The following is a 19,543-nucleotide window of genomic DNA, read 5'->3' on the forward strand; positions in this document are numbered from 1 at the left end:
GTATTTTATTCCACTTAGCCAGGACAGGGGCTGCGAGAGGACTGTGATGGATGGGGGCTGGCAGGCGGATTCATTCGTTCATTCAGTCAGTCAATCAACAAATGTTCATGGAGCTTCCACAAGGCATCAGGCACTGTCCTCAGTGCTGGGGACACAGAGCTGCACAAGGGTCTGAAACATAGCTCTTCTGTGAACTGATGGAAGAGTCATTCCCAGAGGCCTGGGAACCTGGGTCTGAAGACAGACACCAGAGTGCTCATGTTTGGTTTTCATCTTGTTATCTTGCTCCAAAACTTTCCATGGCTTCCTGCTGCCCACGGGACAAAGCTCAGCATCCAGCCTGGCATTCAAGGCTCTCAGCAATGTGATTACAACTGCTTCCCCACCTTCTTCATCTCCCACCTCCAGGAGGACAGAACTCATCACTGTGGACCAGGGTTCCTGGTCTGGGGGTCTGTGAGCAGACCTGTTCCTCTGTGTGGCGGCTTGTGCCGTCTCTGCTGGGAAAATCTGCCTGGTCCACTGGGGTCCTGTCCAAAATGCCATCTCCTCTAAAAATCTTTCCTTGGGCTCTCCAGCAGCTCTGAGTTCCCAGCACTTGGTCACACCATTCCTGATGACTGGCATCTGCCTCCTCACATGATGACGTCTCCTCACCTGGACGCCAAGCTCCAGCAGGTGGCATCCGGTTCTGACCTGCCTCAGTGACTCATGCGTGCTTGCCATCCATTAGGACTTGTTGAATGAATGATCACTGAACGAATGAATTCTTTCTTGTTCTGACCGCAGAGCCAGCTGGAAGGAGAGAGCAGAGCACATGGAGTAGGGTGGGGCAGTGGTAAGAACAGGGACTGGGGTGCCAGGCCAACTCCTTTTCATCCCAGCTCTGTCACTCGTGTGACCTTGGATGGGCCACTTCACCTCTACATCTCAGTTTCTTTATCAGTGTGATGGGAGAAATGGACTTGTCCTCTGGACTGTTGCAAGGATTAGAAATTAGATCAAGTGCCTGACACAAGGTAGGTACTCAACAGATCACAACTATGATTACAGTTAATATACTAATTCAAAAAGGATGCCTAGAGAGTGAGGTCAGCATCATGGTAGAGTGAGCTTCCCCCATTGGACTCTCCCCCTCTAAGACACAACAAAAAGGACATTCATATTCCAACAGACGCTATTCACACAACACAGGGGATGTCTGAGTCACCCAGGCAGCTGTACACCTGAGGACTGAGGTGCTGGAATCCCCATAGTAAGTGGAAGGAGGTAAGAGGACCTCCCTTCCTTCCCCCAAGGACTGCAACCCAGAGACTGAGACCACCTGGATCTCAGACAGCCGGGGAGGGGTGGCTCACTGTGTGAACACTGGTGCTTTCCAAGACCCTGCACAGCCTGTGGGGAATCCCCTATGGAGGGAGCAGAACTGTCATGAGGGTGCTTTTGACAAGCTAGCCCCTCAGGAGAACAGAGAGTGACAGCAAGGCAAGAGACCTCTGACATCGGGGATGTGAAAGTAAGCACCCCTCCCACACCCAGCTTTTCCACCTGCATTTCAGGACAGTGTCCCTGCGGTCTTGGCACAACTGTGCTTCAGCTTAGCCAGGCCCCAGAGGCAGCGGCCCCCAGCTAACTGGGCACCAGGTGTGATGACCCCCCAGTGGTGGGGCCCCACCAGCAGTGGGAGTGCGACCCCATCCCACCTCCAGAAGCAGTGGCCCCCAGGCGCCCGGACCCCACCCGCAGTGGCAACGTGACTGTGCCCTGCCCCCAGCTGCTTCAGCTTGGCCATGCTCAGGCTCCAGCTGACTTGGTGCCAGCAACCTCGGCCCAGCACATTCCAGTTCCAGCTTCTTTAGCCCAGCGGCACTCCAGCTCCTGCGTCTTTGGCCCAGCAGTGCTTCAGCTGCAGCTGCTTCAACCCACCCACACCCGAGCCCCAGCTACTTCGGCCTAGCTGGGCTCCAGCCCCAGCTGTTCCCAAGCATCATCTCCAGCTTTTCCCATGCTTCACTCCCAGCAGGCTCCACACAGCCACGCCTCAGCTTGGCTGAGGGCTGAGCAGAGTGCCCGTGGGTCGAGGTGGTCCAGAATACACAGCCCTTGACACCCACTCAGTGGTGGCAAGAGGAAACTGTGACCATATGTTTTCACTATGAGGAAAAATAAGCCAACACCAACAGGCGCTATGCAAGAATAAATAAATTAAATCTCAAGACCAAAAGGAAAATGACAAGCACCCAGAAGTCAACCCAGAAAGCACAGAGATGTATAAGCTTAATGGCAGAGAATTCAAAATAGCCATCATCAAAAAGCTGAATGAAATATAAGAAAACACAGATAGACACTTCAATGAAATCAGGAGCTTCTTCACAAAAGAGATTAAAGGTATAAAGAAAAATCAATCAGAAATCTTAAGGATGAAAAATGCAATAGAGGAGATAAAGACAAATCTGGAAGCCTTAAGCATCAGGGCTGACACTGTGGAGGAAAGGATTAGCAATATTGAGGACAGCAATGTAGAAATGCTCCAGATGGAGGAGGAAAGAGAACTAAGACTAAAAAGAAATGAAGAAACTCTCCAAGAAATATCCAACTAAGTTAGGAAACCCAACATAAGGATTATAGGTATTCCAGAGGGAGAAGAGAGGGAAAAAGGAGCAGAGAACTTGTTCAAAGAAATAATAGCTGAGACCTTCCCAAACCTGGGAAAGGAGGTGGAAATACCAGTGAATGAAATCAATAGGTCTCCTAAATATATCAACATGAAAAGACCGTCTCCAAATCATATAGTAGTAGAGGTGACAAGAGTCGACAAGAAAGAAAAAATGTAAAGAGCAGCTAGAGAAAAAAAAAAAAAAAGCATGCAAATGATTTCCTATCAGGATCTCAGCCTATTTCTCAACAGAAACTTTACAGGCTAGGAGAGAGTGGAATGATATATTCAAAATTCTGAAGGACAATAACTTTCAGCCAAGAATACTCTATCCAGTGAAAATATGCTTCAGATATGTTGGAGAAATAATGACTATCCCAGATAAACAAAGCTAAGGGAGTTCATTGCCACATGACCCCCACTACAAGAAGTGTTCAAAAAGCCCTCATGCCTGAGGAAAAAAAGGGAAAGGGGATTCAAAGTTTTGAACAAGGAGGGAAATAGGTCGACAAAACCAGAAAAATTGCAGTTCTCTATCAAAATAGATTAGCAAACACTTAATCATAGAACCAAAGATCAAGGGGAGGTAAGCACCAAAAATAAATATAACCTCATCATGTGAAACACAAACTCACAACACAAGAAGGAATAAGATGTGACAACAATAACTTAGAAGGGGAAGAGGAGAGGGATCAAATCAACTTAGTCTAAGGGAAAAAGAGGCCATCGAAAAATGGACTTATCAGCCATGATATTTTTTATACAAGCCTCATAGTAACCACTAACCAAATAATCAGAACAGAATCACACACGATACAGAAAGAGAAAGCTAAGAGAATCCTCGTATAGAACTACCAAACTGAACTGGTAGTGCAAAACACACGGGATGAGAAGCAAAATAAAAGCAAAAGAACTGGAAAAAGAGTGATAAAATAGCAACAATAAGCCCTCATATATCAATAATTACCCTAAATGTAAACAGACGGAACTTTCCAATCAAAAGACACAGAGTAGTGGGATGGATTAAAAAACTGGACCCAACAATATGCTGCCTCCAGAAAACACATCTCAGCTCTAAAGACCAACACAGGCTCAGAGTGAAAGGATGGAAGACAACACTCCAAGCTAATGGCAAACAAAAGAAAGCAGGTGTTGCCATACTTATATCAGACAAAGTTGACTTCAAGGTAAAACAGGTAATGAGAGACAAAGAGGGGCAATATACAATGATAAAAGGGCCACTCCACCAAGAAGACATATCACTTTTAAATATATATGCACCCAATACAGGAGCACCAAGGTACATAAAGCAACTCTTAACAAACCTAAAGGGAGATATTAACAACAACACAATAATAGTAGGGGATCTTAGCCCACCCCACTTTCATCAATGGATAGATGATTCAGACAGAAAACCAATAAGGAAATAACGAACTTAAACAAAAAACTTGATGAGATGGAGTTAATAGATATATAGAGTGCACTCCATCCAAACACAGCAGATTACACATTCTTCTCAAGCGTGTATGGAACATTCTGAAGAATAGACGATATGTTGGGAAACAAGGCATGCTTATATAAATTTAAGAAGATTGAAATCGTTAACAAGCATCTTTTCTGACCATAATACCATGAAGCTAGAAATCAACTACGATAAAAAAAAAACTTGGGAAAGTGATAATGCTGTGGAGATTCAACAACATGCTACTAAACAACCAATGGATCATTGATGAAGTTAAAGGAGAAATCAAATCATACCTGGAGACAAATGAAAACAAAAATACACCATACCAACTTATATGGGATGCAGCAAATGCAGTCCTGAGAGGGATACTCAAAGAAATACAGGCCCACCTTAACAGCCAAGAAAAAGCCCAAATAACCAACCTCTAACTATGCCTAACAGAATTAGAAAAAGAAGCACAAACAAAGTCTAAAGTCAGCAGAAGGAGGAAAATAATAAAAATCAGAGCAGAAATAAATCAGGTTGAAATCATAAAAACAGTAGAAATGATCAATGAAACAAAGAGTCGGTTCTTTGAGAAGATAAACAGAATTGACAAACCCTTAGCCAGACTCACCAAGAAAAAAAGAAATAAGGCTCAAATAAATAAAACTGGAAGTGAAAAAGGAGAAATTACAACAGATACCACAGAAATACAAAAGATTATAAGAGAATACTAGGAAAAACTATATTCCAACAAATTGGACAATCTAGAAGAAATGGATAAATTCTTAGACTCATACAACCTCCCAAAACTGAGTCAAGAAGAAATAGAGAACCTGAATAGACCAATTATAAGTAAAGAGATTGACACAGTATTCAAAAACCTCCCCCTGGGCTGGCCCCATGGCTTAGCGGTTAAGTGCACGCGCTCCGCTGCTGGCGGCCCGGGTTCAGATCCCAGGCGTGCACTGACACACTGCTTCTCCGGCCATGCTGAGGCTGCGTCCCACGTACAGCAACTAGAAGGATGTGCAGCTATGACGTACAACTATCTACTGGGGCTTTGGGGGGAAAACACAAATAAAAAAAAAAAAAAAGCAAAAAACCTCCCCCAAAATAAAAGTCCAGGACCAGATGGCTTCTCTGGAGAATTTTACCAAACATTCAAAGAAGAGTTAATACCTATCCTTTTCAAACTATTCCAAAAAATAGAAGAAGACGGACCAGTTCCCAACACATTCTATGAGGCCAACATCACCCTGATACCAAAGCCGGACAAAGACAATACTAAGCAGGAAAACTACAGACCAATATCCCTGATGAACATAGATGCAAAAATCCTCAACAAAACATTGGCAAACCAAATACAGCAATACATTAAAGAGATCACACACCACGATCAAATGGGATTTATACCAGGGACACGGGGATGGTTCAACATGCACAAATCAATCAATGTGATACACCACATTAACAAAAGTAGGAATAAAAACCATATTATCATCTCAATAGATGCAGAGAAGGCATTTGAAAAGATCGGACATCCATTTATGATAGAAACTCTCAACAAAATGGTACCTAAACATAATAAAGGCCGTATATGACAAAACCACAGCCAACATCATACTCAGTGGGGAAAAACTGACAGCCATCCCTCTGAAAACAGGAGCAAGACAAGGGTGCCCACTCTCACCACTCTTATTCAACACAGTACTGGAGGTTCTGGCCAGAGCGATTAGCAAGAAAAAGAAATAAAAGGAATCCACATAGGCAACGAAGAAGTGAAACTCTTGCTGTTTGCAGATGACATGATCTTATATATAGAAAACCCTGAAGAATCCATTGGAAACTATTAGAAATAATCAACAACTACAGCAAAGATGCAGGATACAAAATCAACTTACAGAAATCAGTTGCATTTCTATACACCAACAACGAACTAGCAGAAAGAGAACTCAAGACAATCCCATTTACAATTGCAACAAAAAGAATAAAATATCTAGGAATAAACTTTACCAAGGAAGTGAAAGATCTATACAATGAAAACTATAAGACATTATTGTGTGAAATTGATGATGACATAAAGAAATGGAAAAATATTCCATGCACTTGGATTGGAAGAATAAACGTAGTTAAAATGTCCATACTACCTAAAGCAATCTACAGATTCAGTGCAATCCCAATCAGAATCCCAAGGACATTTTTCACAGAAATAGAACAAAGAATACTAAAATTCATATGGGGCAACAAAAGACCCTGAATAGCTAAAGCAATCCTGAGAAAAAGAACAAAACTTGAGGCATCACAATCCCTGACTTCAGAACATACTACAAAGTGATAGTAGTTAAAATAGCCTGGTACTGGTACAAAAACAGACACACAGATGAATGGAACAGAATTGAAAGTCCAGAAATAAACACTCACATCTACGGGAAGCTAATCTTTGACAAAGGAGCTAAAAACATACAATGGAGAAAGGAAAGTCTCTTCAATAAATGGTGCTGGGAAAACTGGACAGCCACTTTCAAAAGAGTGAAATTAGACAATCTTCTTTTGCCATACACAAAAATTAACTCAAAATGCATCAAAGACCTGAAGATGAGACCAGAAACTATAAAACTCCTGGAGGAAAATATAGGTAGTACACTACTCGTCATCGGCCATCAAGGGATCTTTTCAAATTCCCTGTCTATTCAGATAAGGCAAACAAAGAAAAAATAAACAAGTGAGACTTCATTAGATTAAAAAGCTTCTACAAGGCAAATGAAACCAGGATAAAAGTGAATAGGCAACCCAGCAGCTGGGAAAAAATATTTGCAGACCATATATCCAACAAGGGATTAATCTCCATAATATATAAAGAACTCACACAACTGAACAACAAAAAACAAACAACTCGATCAAAAAATGGGCAGAAAAAATGAACAGACACTTCCCCAAAGAAGATATACAGATGGCCAATAGACACATGAAAAGATGCTCAACATCACTAATCATCAGGGAAATGCAAATCAAAACCACACTAAGGTATCATCTTACACCCATTAGAATGGCCATAATCACCAAGACAAAAACCAACAAATGCTAGAGAGGCTGTGGAGAAATGGGAACCCTAATCCACTGCTGGTGGGAATGCAAACTGGTGCAGCCTCTATGGAAAACAGTATGGAGATTCCTCAAAAAGTTAAAAATAGAAATACCTTATGATCCAGCTATCCGACTACTGGGTATCTACCCAAAGAACCTGAAATCAACAATCCAAAGAGGCTTATGCACCCCTATGTTCATCACAGCATTATTCACTAGAGCCAAGACATGGAAGCAACCCAAGAGTCCCTCGACTGATGATTGGATAAAGAAGATGTGGTATATATGTACCATGGAACACTACTCAGCCATAAAACAAGACAAAATCGTCCCATTTGCAACAACATGGATGGACCTGGAGGGTATTATGTGAAGCGAAATAAGTCAGAAAGAGAAAGACAAGCAGTGCATGATTTCATTCATATCTGGAAGATAAACCAACACAGGGGCAGATAGAACTGTTTGGTGGTTACCAGGGGCAAGGGAGGTAGGGGGTGGGCACAAGGGATGGAGGGATGCATTTATATGGTTACTGACAAACAATAATGTACAACAAAAATTTCACAATAAAAAACACATTGTTAAATGTAAACATTTATTTAAAAATAAAACACTTTATAGAAGTATGGTTGACACACGAAATTCTGTACATATTTAATGCGCACAACTTGATGAGTTTGGAGATAAGTATATACTTGTGAAACCATCACCACAATCTATGCCATAAACATATTGTTCATCAAAAGAGTAAAATAAAGAAAATAAAAAGATGCCTAATGTCCATCAACTGGCGAATGGATAAATAAAATGTAGTATATCCATACAGGGGAATATTATTTGGCAATAAAAAGGAATTAAGTATTTATCCATGCTATGACATGGATGAACCTTGACAACATTATCCTAAGTGAAAGAAGCCAGTCACTAGAGACTGCAACAAGAATGATTCCATTTGTATGAAATGTCCAGATGAGGCAAATCTCTAGAGGCAGAAGATAGATTAGTGATGCCTAGAGGTAGGGGGAGGAGGTAGTGAGTGCTAATGGGTAAGGGGTTTCTCTATAGGGAGATGAAAGTTTTCTAAAATTGATAGTGATTGTACAACTCTGAATATGCTAGAAACCATCGAATTGTGTACACTTTAAATGGTTGACTTGTATGTGAATTACATCTCAACAAAGCTGTTATTAAAAAAATATGTCTGGATTCTTCAGGAAGTGCAGAGAACACTTAGATTCAGAGAGAGAGAAGCACAGCCATTGCACAGCCCCCTATTTCTGTCCTAGGAGCCCCCTCCTGCAACTTCTTCCTCAAATGGGACCAACTGTTCTTTCAAAGGAGGAAGCAAGCAAGAGGGGTTTCACAAGTTTTGGTTTCACTCAGCAACAGGATCCCGTTGCAATCCTTCTCTCCAGCTATCAACCACAGCAGAGAGGACCTGGGAGGCAAATCTGCCCCCTCCACAGGCTGCGGTGCCAGGTGGGGCCTCCCTTGGGGCAGAGGACACTTCTGAGAGGAGGAGAGCGCCTGCCGTTTAAAAACAGGCGATAGCATGAATTAGGAACTGTGTGTGACAATCTGCTTCCATCAGCCCCATTTTACAGATGAGGAAAGTTAGGCTCTGAGTGGCAAGTTATGTCCAAGATCATCCGTCTGGCGCCTTGTGGAGCTGGTGTTTAAACCCAGATCTGTCTGACTCCTAAGCTCATGATCATTTTAGATGTTACCTTTCCTTTACATTCATTCATATGTCAGAAACATATGGTGGTTGTAAAACAGATTAGAAAACAAAGAACTGCATGAAAAAGAAAGATCACCATTAATTGCACTGTTCAGAGATGACCGTGGTTAACATGTTGGCATGTTCCCCCGTAGTCATGACTGTGTGTGTGATACTGGAAATGATCTCATAAACTTTTCTTCGTCATCAAATGGTTGTCAAGAATGTTACTGTAAGCGGCTATTTACAACCCCATCTTAAGGCTATGTCATACCTTGTTAATCTTCCACCCACCCATTCCTGGGGGCTCCCCTCACTTACCTCTAGGGATGCTGGGACCACCCCTTTCTGTTCCCCCTTGCCTGCCTGAGTGGGGGTCCCACCTGACAGTGAACCATGAGAGCAGCCTAGGTCAGCAGACCAGAGAGTATGCATAATAATAGAATTCGGGGCCCAGACGTTGCCAAAGAGTCACCTTGGGTGGCTCTAGGGAATGACATCCATCCATTAGTCACCATCCGTGAATCTGGCTCTACCTGTTCTTCAGCCAAAGGTGTTGGCTGCCTGCTTTCCAGGGGCTGTGAACCTTCTTCCCCAAATTCAAAGCTTGGGGCAACGACCCCAGTGGTTATTCCTGGAGCTCCTCTTCCTGCCAGTCACCCAGGGGATAGATGATCCCCAAATGCGTTGGGTGTGACTCTGGGGCACAGAGAGGGTGCCTCCTCTAATATTCTTTGGGAAGTACACTGCATCCAGGTGTCAAGGCACAGGCTCCGGTCCTTTGTTTGGCAATGAGGATTTCCTGGGTGGGACATGTCGACCACTCCCGGGCACACTGCAGCCCACATTGCTGCCCACAGCAGGGCTGACTCACTGGCAGAGTTATTAAACCTGGGACCACAGCTTGCAGTCACACCAGCCCCTACTCCAGGGGTTTTGATTTTCTTCTTTTCTAACCCCAAACATCTGCTCGTAGGCCCCTCAGCGTTCCATTTCCTGGGTCCAGCGTTCCCTCCCAGGCCTGAAGGCTGACTCAAGCAGGAGGAACATGGGAAAGGCTCTGGGCTTTGCAGGCACTGACCGGCTGGGTGATCTTGAAGAAACCCTTAACCATGTGGCACCTCGGTTTGCTCCCCTGTAGTGGAGATAGTAAGTACCACGGAGGCTCGTGGGGAGGACTACAGAAAATATTTGGGAATGAAACGTAGAGGCAGCTTGCTCTGCTGCTGGACTGTCCAAGACCAACTTCCAGCTTTTCCCCACACAAGCTCTGGGATTTAGATTCACGATGCTTCAGTTTCTTCATCTGTAAAATGGGGATAACAGTAGGACGATATCACGGAGTTGCAAGCATTAAGCGATTTAATGAATGTCATTCTCTTCAAACAGGCCATGGAAACCACCTGGCCAGCAGCAAGTGAGCTGTGCACGGCTGCAGATGTTATCAGTATGACCTGTGACTCTCTGGGGTGCACCAGAGCAAGTTGTGTCCACATTTCATTCCTGATGGAGCCTGGAATGTCACCACCTTGCTTCAGGGTGGAAACCATCCTGCAAACATTTGCCCAAGCTTGTTCCTGCTTAACAGAGCATCCCGGATTCTCTTGTATTGTCTAGAATGGGAAAACTTCAAAGGCAAAAAGTGACTTTCTAATTACCCAGAATCTTAAGCCAAAGTCAATGAAAAATATCAATCTTCATATTCAATTTTTGTACTATTATGTTTCTCCAGCAGTCAGTGTGGAAAACCCAAGAGCACAGAAATGTCAATCACCAGGGGAGGGGCTGTGTATTCATTCCTTCTGCAGCCATGGGCTGAGGCAAGAGGAGGCTGGAGCTGGGGAAGAGGATGGACAGGCAACCCCACATCTACTGCTCAAGTTCTCAGGCTGCACGTCCTTGACTGAGTCCTAGCCTCTCAATTGCCTTTATTTTCTCACCTGAAATGTGGGTTATGGAGTCCACCTCAGAGAGCCTTTCATGAGACTCCACATGAAAAGTGCTTGGCCCTGGCACACAGTAGGTCTTTAATTAAGGGCAGCTATTAATTTTGGTTATATGCACAAAATCACGTCACAGGTCAAGTGCACCATTTAAAAGTGAACCTGTTTAATTTTCCTTGCTTGGAATGCATTCCACCCAACCCCAGTTTACTCCTACACTTCTTTCACCTTTCTGTTCAGACCTTCCTTCCCAGTCTGTTAACTAGAACAGGTTTTCATAGCACCAGCCACCTCTCCCACGCAGAGCTTGTCACAGTTGTGGTTTAACGTACTGTGAAAAAAGTTAATGTGTGTCTGCCAGTAGGCTGGGAACTCCAGGTGGGCGGTAACCGTATCTTTTGTTACCCACTGTATCCTCAAGGCTTTGCACCTGACGTGGCACCACATGGATGCTCAAGAATTACTGGATATATAAGGGAAACACACACACACACACACACACGGATGTGGAGAGAGACATGGAGAGAGACACAGAAAGAGACACAGAGAGAGGAAGGCAAGGAAGGAAGGAAGGAAGGAAGGATGAAAGGAAGGATAAAAGGAAGAAAGAAGGAAAGAGAGAGGAAGAAAGGAAGAAAGAAAAAAGAAAGCAAGAGAGAGAGAGAAGGGACTAAGCGAAGGAAGGAAGGAAGGAAGGAAAGAGCCTCTTTAACTCTCCACCACTCTGAGATTCCTGTTCTCCCACTCACAGGCATTTGCTTGCAGAAACTGCAGGATAACTTGAGCCAGGAGGCCTTGGAGAGGGTTGGGGTATTTCTGGGGGTGTCATGTTGAAGCAGGACTGGAAGCTTGGACGGTTTGAGTCAGAATGCTGTCTCCTTACAGCTGGCCAAGAGAGCATGGCCTATTTAGGGGGAAGACCCTGAGGTACTCAGCACCCCCGCCCCCTGTGGGTCCTTTCAGTCATCTCCAGGAGCCTTCCTGGGGCCTGACAGCAGTTGCTGCAGGGATGGTGTGTGGCCAGCAAACCTGAAGGCCGTTACGCCAATAACCACGGGCCAGCCCACCTTTCTCATTCATTGCCAAACCAGTGAGTTGGCTTACATCCCTAGGCCCTCATTGCCTAAGCACAAACCTCCCCTGCTGTGTCGGTGAGAGCCCCAAGCCTGGGCTCTTCCCACCGATTGAATCTCTGAACATAGCCCTGAGCTTCCAGCTGGGGATAGCAGAGTTATAACCCCAGGTGCTTATGACTTGGTTCCTTAATGGGGAACCAAGTGGGGCTGTGACTTGTCCCATAAAGCGATGAGTCTGTGGAGGAGGCTCAGAAAATCTCTGCTCGTGATACTAGCTCAACACAAGGTTGACATACGGGAAGCCATATTGTAGAAAAGAAACCATATGGTAACTTTGAATGACCTCTGACTAACTAACCCAGCTGGATATGCACCCTCCAGGAGATATACATGCTCTGTAGATTTTACGGCCCCTCTCAGCTGTGATAAGTTGATAATTTTGTTCTTTCGAGTTCCTTAGGAATGTGATGACCCCCCAAACAGAAAGTCTATGCTGATAGCCTTCATCTATGACAACTGAAAGATCTGGGTATAGGGTGTTGCTCTGGTCTCTGACGCATATCCAGTAAAACAAAAGATTATCAGGAACTACGACCAGATGCCTCTTTACCCGGAGACCAGCCCCTTATATAACTGGCCTGTACTCTTTGTTCTGTAAGATGGTTCCTTTGAACACTACTCAGGCTTCTTCCCCCTTGCTAGCAAGCTGTAAAGAAACCCTTTCTCTCCTACCACCTTGCCTCTCGACTATTGGCATGTCTTGCAGTGGGCAGACGGCTCCCCTTGGGCAGTAACACTCACGGATGACAGATAAATTAGAGTTCTTTTTCAAGTTCCATCATTTGCTAGTATGTGAAATTTGGACCATCACTTAACCTTTCTGAGGCTTGCTCTCTCTATTCCTAAAGTGCAGATAATATTCAGGATTGTTTGTTTGTTGAGGGTCTACCGTGTGTCGGGCACTTAGTAGGTTATTGCACAACCACCTTCGCAGTTAGTCCTCCCGAAAACCTGTGAGGTTGTTATCCTTAACTCAACTCCCAGATGGGTGAATGGAGACTGGGAGATAAGGTGCCTGCTGCGGTGGGCCAGCTCACAAGTGGCAGGGCCAGGAATGGAGCCAGGGTCCTTTTAATTCCAAGGAGCACCCTTCACGCCTCCCATATCACCACCTGTGCCACTAACTTACAGGGTTGCTGTTGAGTGTCGCTTACATTAGAGAATGAATGTCCGTGCTTTGTGCTAGCTATTCACCACGGGGGGAGAGAGGTGTGGTGGGTGAGAGTGCAGGCTCTCCATTCAAATCCTGGCTCTGATGCTTACCTGGCAAGTAACTTAACCATTCTGAGCTTCAGTCTTTCTGTCTTTGTTTTACGGATGACAATGGTACTCTCCTCATAGAGTTGTTTAGAAGATTAAATGATATGGAGCACTTAGCACATAAAATGTACTTCCTAAATACTAGCTGCCACTGCTGTTATTGTTGTTAAAAGTTCTGCCTAAAATCTCATTTCAGGAAGCATTTGTGAAGCTCAGTCTGTGGCACTCTTTGGCAAGAATTGCCTTTTGTCATTCATTCACTTATTCAGCAAACGTGAATCCGGGACTGTGCAGATACCAGACATACACGGGTGGGAATGTCTTGGTCTACCGAGGAAACAAAACCCGAAGAAAGTTGCAATGAGATGGGACAGGGGACCAGATAGAGATAAGCCCCGATTAGGCTTCTTTTTACCTCTCTCTGGGAGAATGAGGGCAGGCTTCATAGAAGCAGCAATCCTTGGCTGAGACAGATGAAGAGAAGGGGCAAGCACAGTGGTTAGGGAGGAAAGGGCATTCTGGGCAGATGAAATGATTTGTGCAGAAATTTGCAGGCCTGAGAGCTCATGGCATGTTAGGGAAGTTAGGGAAGCAACGTGTTCAATATGATTGGAGCACAGTGTGTGTGTGCGTGTGAGTGTGTGAGTGTGTGTGTGTTGGTGGAGTTAGGGGTCTACAGCCATAGGTCTCAACTGGGAGTGATTTTGCTCCTGAGGCAACATATGGCAACGTCTGGAGACATGTTCGGTGGTCTCAACCTGGGGGCAAAGTACTACAGGCATCTAGTGGGTAGAGGACGGAGATGCTGCTAAACACCCAACAATGCACAGGAGGACCCCCACAACAAAGAAGTATCCAGTCCATGATGTCAATAGTGCTGAGGCAGAGGTACGTAGACACCAGATCATGAAGAGAGTATTTAGCCAAGAGCAAGGAGAAGCATTTGAAAAGTGTTGGTGTGATTAGTTCTGGGTTTTAGACAGCTCATTTTGGCAGCCTGTGGCCAATGCCTCAGAGGTGGGGGAAGGTGGTAAGACTGGAGGCAGGGAAAGTAATTTGGGAGCCATTGAAACGACCCAGGTGAAAGATGGTCAACAGTGGATTAGGAGAGCGGCAGAGGAAATGGGGATGGGTGGGTAGACAAGGTGGTGAAGAAAGAGCACTATTTCCTATGGATGTGTGGGTGATGGAGCAGGGCAGGTGAAGGATGGCCCCAGAGTCCTGGCTTAAAGGTCTGTGTGGAAGGGGATGATTTCTTCTAAGAAACTGACCACAAGGAGAAAAACGAGTTTGTGTAGGTGCGTGTGTGTGTCTGTGCGTTGTGTGTGTGTGTGCGTGTCTCTGTGTGTGGTGAGTTCAGTCTGACGTGTTGAATTCATAATGCTTGTGGGACACCCAAGTTGGGAAGCTTATTGGGTGGCTCTATATGTGAGTCTGCAGTTGGGGACCAAACCTGTGAGGAGCAGGTCTGGGGCTGGAGTTTGGCAGTGATCAGCGTATATTTGGTAGGTTGAGACACGAAGGGAGATGAGATAGCCCTTGGAGACTGTGTAGAGTTAGGAAAAAAGAGCACCAAGAAACGAGGTGTTTACCAATATTTAACTTTCCAGAAGAGGAAGAGGAGCCCACCAGCCCCAAACTGGGAAGAAATGACTAGAAAAGCTGCTAAGAAAGGAGACAGCTTTGAAGAAGGAGGAAGTGAAGAGGCATCCTGCATGAGGGAGGTCAAGTAGGATAAGAAATGAAGAGTGTCTGTTGGGTTTGGCCATTGGGTGGTCAGTGGGGACCTTGGTAAGAGCAGTTTCTGTGGAGCAACGGGGTGGGCAGAAAGCAGATCACTATGGTGTGAGGAGTAGGACGGGATGGAGGAACTGGCCAGCAAGTCTACACCGGTCGGTGGAGGAGCTTGGCTTTAGTGCAAAGCAGAGAAGCCACCTCATTCTTTGACTTAATCTCTGGGAAACACCAAATCATCCATATCCTGACTCCAATCCCAGCAGTACCAGGCCATGATTTGGCCCTTAGAAGTGCTCCCCACTTCTCCTCTGTCTCTCTGATCCTGTCTGTCAGTCCTTCAGAGCCCAGTCCAAGGAAGGGAATTCCTCTTCAAGGAAGCCCTCTCTGCCTGCTCTTGCCCACAGTGTGACTCTGGTAGCACTGAAAGTTTGTATCTTCCAGTTTGTATAAGTTCTTTCCTTCTAAGTGTCCACCCAATAGAGGGCCTTGTCTTACTGACTGACTAATAGGTTCATTCTGTTGTCTTGCTTTGTCAACCACATTAAGCCTCCCTGAGAGTAGGGACTACCTCTGAGTATTTGTTGAATGAATGAATGAATGAATGATCCAGAGCACAGAGCCTGGCCCAGGATGGTGTCCATGGCAGGTGGGATTCAGAAAAATACCTGTAGAATCAAAATTAATGGACTTATACTCTGACCTAAACTCAGCTGGACTTTCTCCAGGGGGTAAAGTTCAAGTTGGTTAACCAATTGATTAATTTTTTTATAATTTTTTAAAAAAGATATTTTGATTTATTATTATTATTTTTGCTGGGAAGGATTTGCCCTGAGCTAACATCTGTTGCCAATCTTTGTCTCTTTTGTTTCTTCCTCTCCAAAGCCCCAGTACAGAATTGTGTATTCTAGGTGTAAGTCCTTCTAGTTCTTCTATGTGAGCCACTGCGACCGTTGGCTACTGACAGGCAAATGGTGTGCTTCCACACCCAAGAACCGAACCTGGGCCACTGAAGATGAGTGCACCAAACTTAACCACTAGACCATCAGGGCTGGCTCAATCAATGGATTAATTAATTCAACATATAGTTGAAAAACTCTACCCAATGATCTGCGTCGAGTTCTAGGCAGTGAACAAGAAAGACAAGGTCTCTGTTCTCATGGAGATTTCTTCCTAATGGGGGAGACAGAAAATAAACAAGAAACTAATAAATAAGCAAGATCATATCATTTTGGTAAATGCTCTGGTGGAAATAATGGAATGATGTGGAAGAAAGTAGCTAGACATGAGAGTAGGATGAGTGGGCTTCTTTGTTTAGAAAGAGTTCTCAGAGAAGGCTTCTCTGAAAAGATGACGTTTGAGCTGAGACCTGCAGTTGAGAAGGAGCCAGTACAAAGGCTCTAGCTTGGCCAATGGAGCTGAAACCAGTATGACAAGGGTCACTCATACCAGTGAGGTTGGATAAGTAGACAAGAACCAGACCATAGAGGGCCTTGCAGGCAGTGGTAATGAGTTTGGATTAACTGATAGTGCAGAGGGAAGACATTGATTGTGAAACATGGGGATACTGGGCTCTGATGTATGTTATCCAGCATGGCGTCTTGGGCTAGGGAGGTGGCAGCAGAGGTGGAAAGAAGTAAATGGACTGGGGATATATTGGGCAGAAGGTGGGGCAGGGGGAGGCAATTACTATGTGTACCTTCCTACCTTGTTGTGTGTAGGGGTCTCTGGGTGAGGAGATTCCTGAAGGGGAAGGAGTTGCCTGGATGGGAATGAAGTGCCTGGAAGGGAAGGAGGGTAATCTCATGGAGGGTGCAGGAAGAGCACTGAACTTGGAATCAGGACATCTGAGTCCAGTCCGGGGCACTTTCCACATCTGAGACATGGAGACTGGACTGGGTCATCTCTAAGGGCCCTTCCAGCACTAGCATTCTTGGTCTACATCAATTGTTGGGGCATGCAAATGGGGAAGTGTTCGAGAAGCTGTTGTTGAGGCTGATTTCACAGAGCAACGGTCCAGGTCCCTATCTCCCTGGTTGCTGACCCCTGGATGATGTTAGGCCTTTCACCACCTCTTATCTGCCCCACAGGGATGTTGTCCAAGCCCAGTCAGCAGACAGTTGATCAACCCTGAAGGTCTGGCTCCTGAAGTCCATCACTTCTCTGAGGGCAGACATTGGAACTAGAAGTGACTTCCCAGCCTGTTATGGTCTGATGGGAAGGGTAGTGGGACCTCTGCCCTGAATAGAATCTCTCCTTTTTTCTGCCCGTATTTCCTGATCTGCTGACCCCGGGATCTTTCCCAGGAGATCCTCCAGCCCATTCCTCCCCTGTGTCAATCCGCCCTGCCCTCTCCCACCAACTGAACTAACAGTAAATTTCATCCTAGGAAGGAAATGGGCCTTGAAGGCAGTATTAGTCTTCTCTGCTGCATGACAAATCGACACAAATTTAGGGACTTCAAACAACACACATTTATTAGCTCCCAGTTCTATAGGTCAGAAGTGAGTGCAGCTTTGCTGGGTTTTCTGCTCAGGGTCTCACAAGGCTAAAATTAAGATGTTGCTGGGCTGTGGTCTCATCCAGAGTTCAGGGTCTTCTCTCAAGTTCACATAGTTGTGGCAGAATTCTGTTCCTTGCACTTGTAGGACTGAGGTCCCTGTTTCCTTGCTGGCTGTCAGACGGTGGGCGGAGGGGGGCGGTCTCAGGTCCTAGAGGCTCCCCACATTCCTTCCACATGGCCCCCTCCATTCTCAAAGCCAGCAATGGAGAATCTCCCTCAGATTGAATCCCCCTCATGTATGCAATCTCTGACTTCAGGAAGAACTCAGTCTCTTTGAAGGGCTCCCCTTAATAGGTCAGACTCACCCTGGATAATCTCCCTTTCTTAAAGTCAACTGTGCCATATAACACAACACAACCACAGGAGTGAGAATACATCATATTCACAGTCCCAGGCACTGTGCAGCATGTGTACATGGGGATGGGGTAAGGGTCTTGGGGGGCATCTTATAATCCTGACTATCTCAAGGGCCAAGCAGGACTTTTTTGGTGAAGAAGGTTGGAGGTCATTCCTGGCAATTTGAGAAGAAATCATCCAGTAAACTTAATGGTCCTTTTGCCTTTTGGAAGGCCATAAAAGAATCTCTTGGAAGGTTTGGACCCTCACCCTAGGAACATCACATTGTATATTGTCTATGATTGCAGAGTCCATGGCCCCTTGAACTCATTCATCCTTTCCAGGTTGATAAACCCTGGGGCAGGGTGTGGGGAGGGATGTGGGTAGGGGTGAGGGCTGAGTGGTGTGAGCCGGATGTGTGGAGCTGCATAGATTTCTATCTTCAAGCTGCTGTGTGTTGGTCACGGGAAGGATGTAAACTTGAGTTCCTTGGTATTGGTCACCATCATCAAGGTGACCTCTGCCCGGTGCCCTGTGCACACATGTTGATGCGTTGCGTAGCAGCCTACACTTGTGGCAGGGCATGCCCCTCAGTGCCAGGTCTTCCCCCGGACAGGCTGCACCAGGGCTACAGCAAGCTCTCCCATAAACCCAAAGTTGGGATGAGTCCCTGAGAACGAGATTAGGAAAGATGAAATGCAGGGGTGGTCTCTTGGGATCCTCCACGGGAGTGCTGACATGGAAATGGGTAACTGAGTCTATTTAGGGACATCCAGGTGCTAGAATAACTTTGGAGTTAGAAAAGGGGAACCCTAAGACTCAGGATCTTGTAGTATTAATCTAACACTTCTTGGGGAAGAGGGCAGGCCTGAGGTTGAAATAGAAATGATATGTCTCAGGTCTCCTTGCTCAAAGGCACTGGACACCAACGCCTCAAGCTTTTTTTTGCCATTAAAAATCCAGGTCTACTGAGCGCACTGTAGCTTGTGATACAAGGAGAGAATTTGCTGATCAGAGGGTGCAGGCAAGTGGGCCCATGCGGGCATAGGTCAACCTAAATTATGTCACTGGGACCAGATAGAGACATTGGTGTCCTGAGAGTTTGATTGATGTGGGTTCAGCCCCAAAGACCTTGATCACTTCTGGGCCTAGTAACATGAATATCTGTCATTTGTTGAGCAATAACTAAATGCCAGTTCCTGTGCTAAAGGTTGCATCAGTCAGGGATCTTAGTGCAGGCAAAAGGAACTGTCCCTGGCTGAGCTGAGTAGAAAAATGAATTTAGGAAAAGGAAGTAAGGTAGCTGCTAACATTGCAGGAAGGGCTACAGAATGAGACTTGGGGCCAAAAAGAGGCCACAGAACAGGTCTTAAGAGGACCCTACTGCCGCTGCTACAATTCGGACCTTGTGGCTGGCATCGTAGGGCTTGGACCCTGGATCCATCTTCTAACACTGTGGCTACTGCAGCCACAGGAACTTGATGTTGCCATTGCTGACCAGAGAGAGATCTTCTTGGCCCTCATTTATTGCTCACTAGCTCCAGATTCAAAGTCTTGAACGGCTGCTTCTCTGTGATAGAGTCTAGTCATATGCCTTAGCTGTAGAGGAGGTGGGGAACCTATTTGACACTTTCATCCTCAGTAATGAGAGGCCTGCTCCC

General features: G+C 45.5%; 1 protein-coding gene across 1 annotated transcript in view; it reads left to right on the forward strand.

The window, feature by feature from the left end:
• Positions 1–19,543, forward strand: part of SSRP1 (structure specific recognition protein 1) — a 205,995-nt gene that overhangs the window by 88,718 nt on the left and 97,734 nt on the right. The gene's annotated exons all lie outside the window — the stretch shown is intronic.

Source organism: Diceros bicornis, chromosome 31 (genome assembly GCF_020826845.1).
Source record: "Diceros bicornis minor isolate mBicDic1 chromosome 31, mDicBic1.mat.cur, whole genome shotgun sequence".
Classification (NCBI taxonomy): Eukaryota; Metazoa; Chordata; class Mammalia; order Perissodactyla; family Rhinocerotidae; genus Diceros; species Diceros bicornis.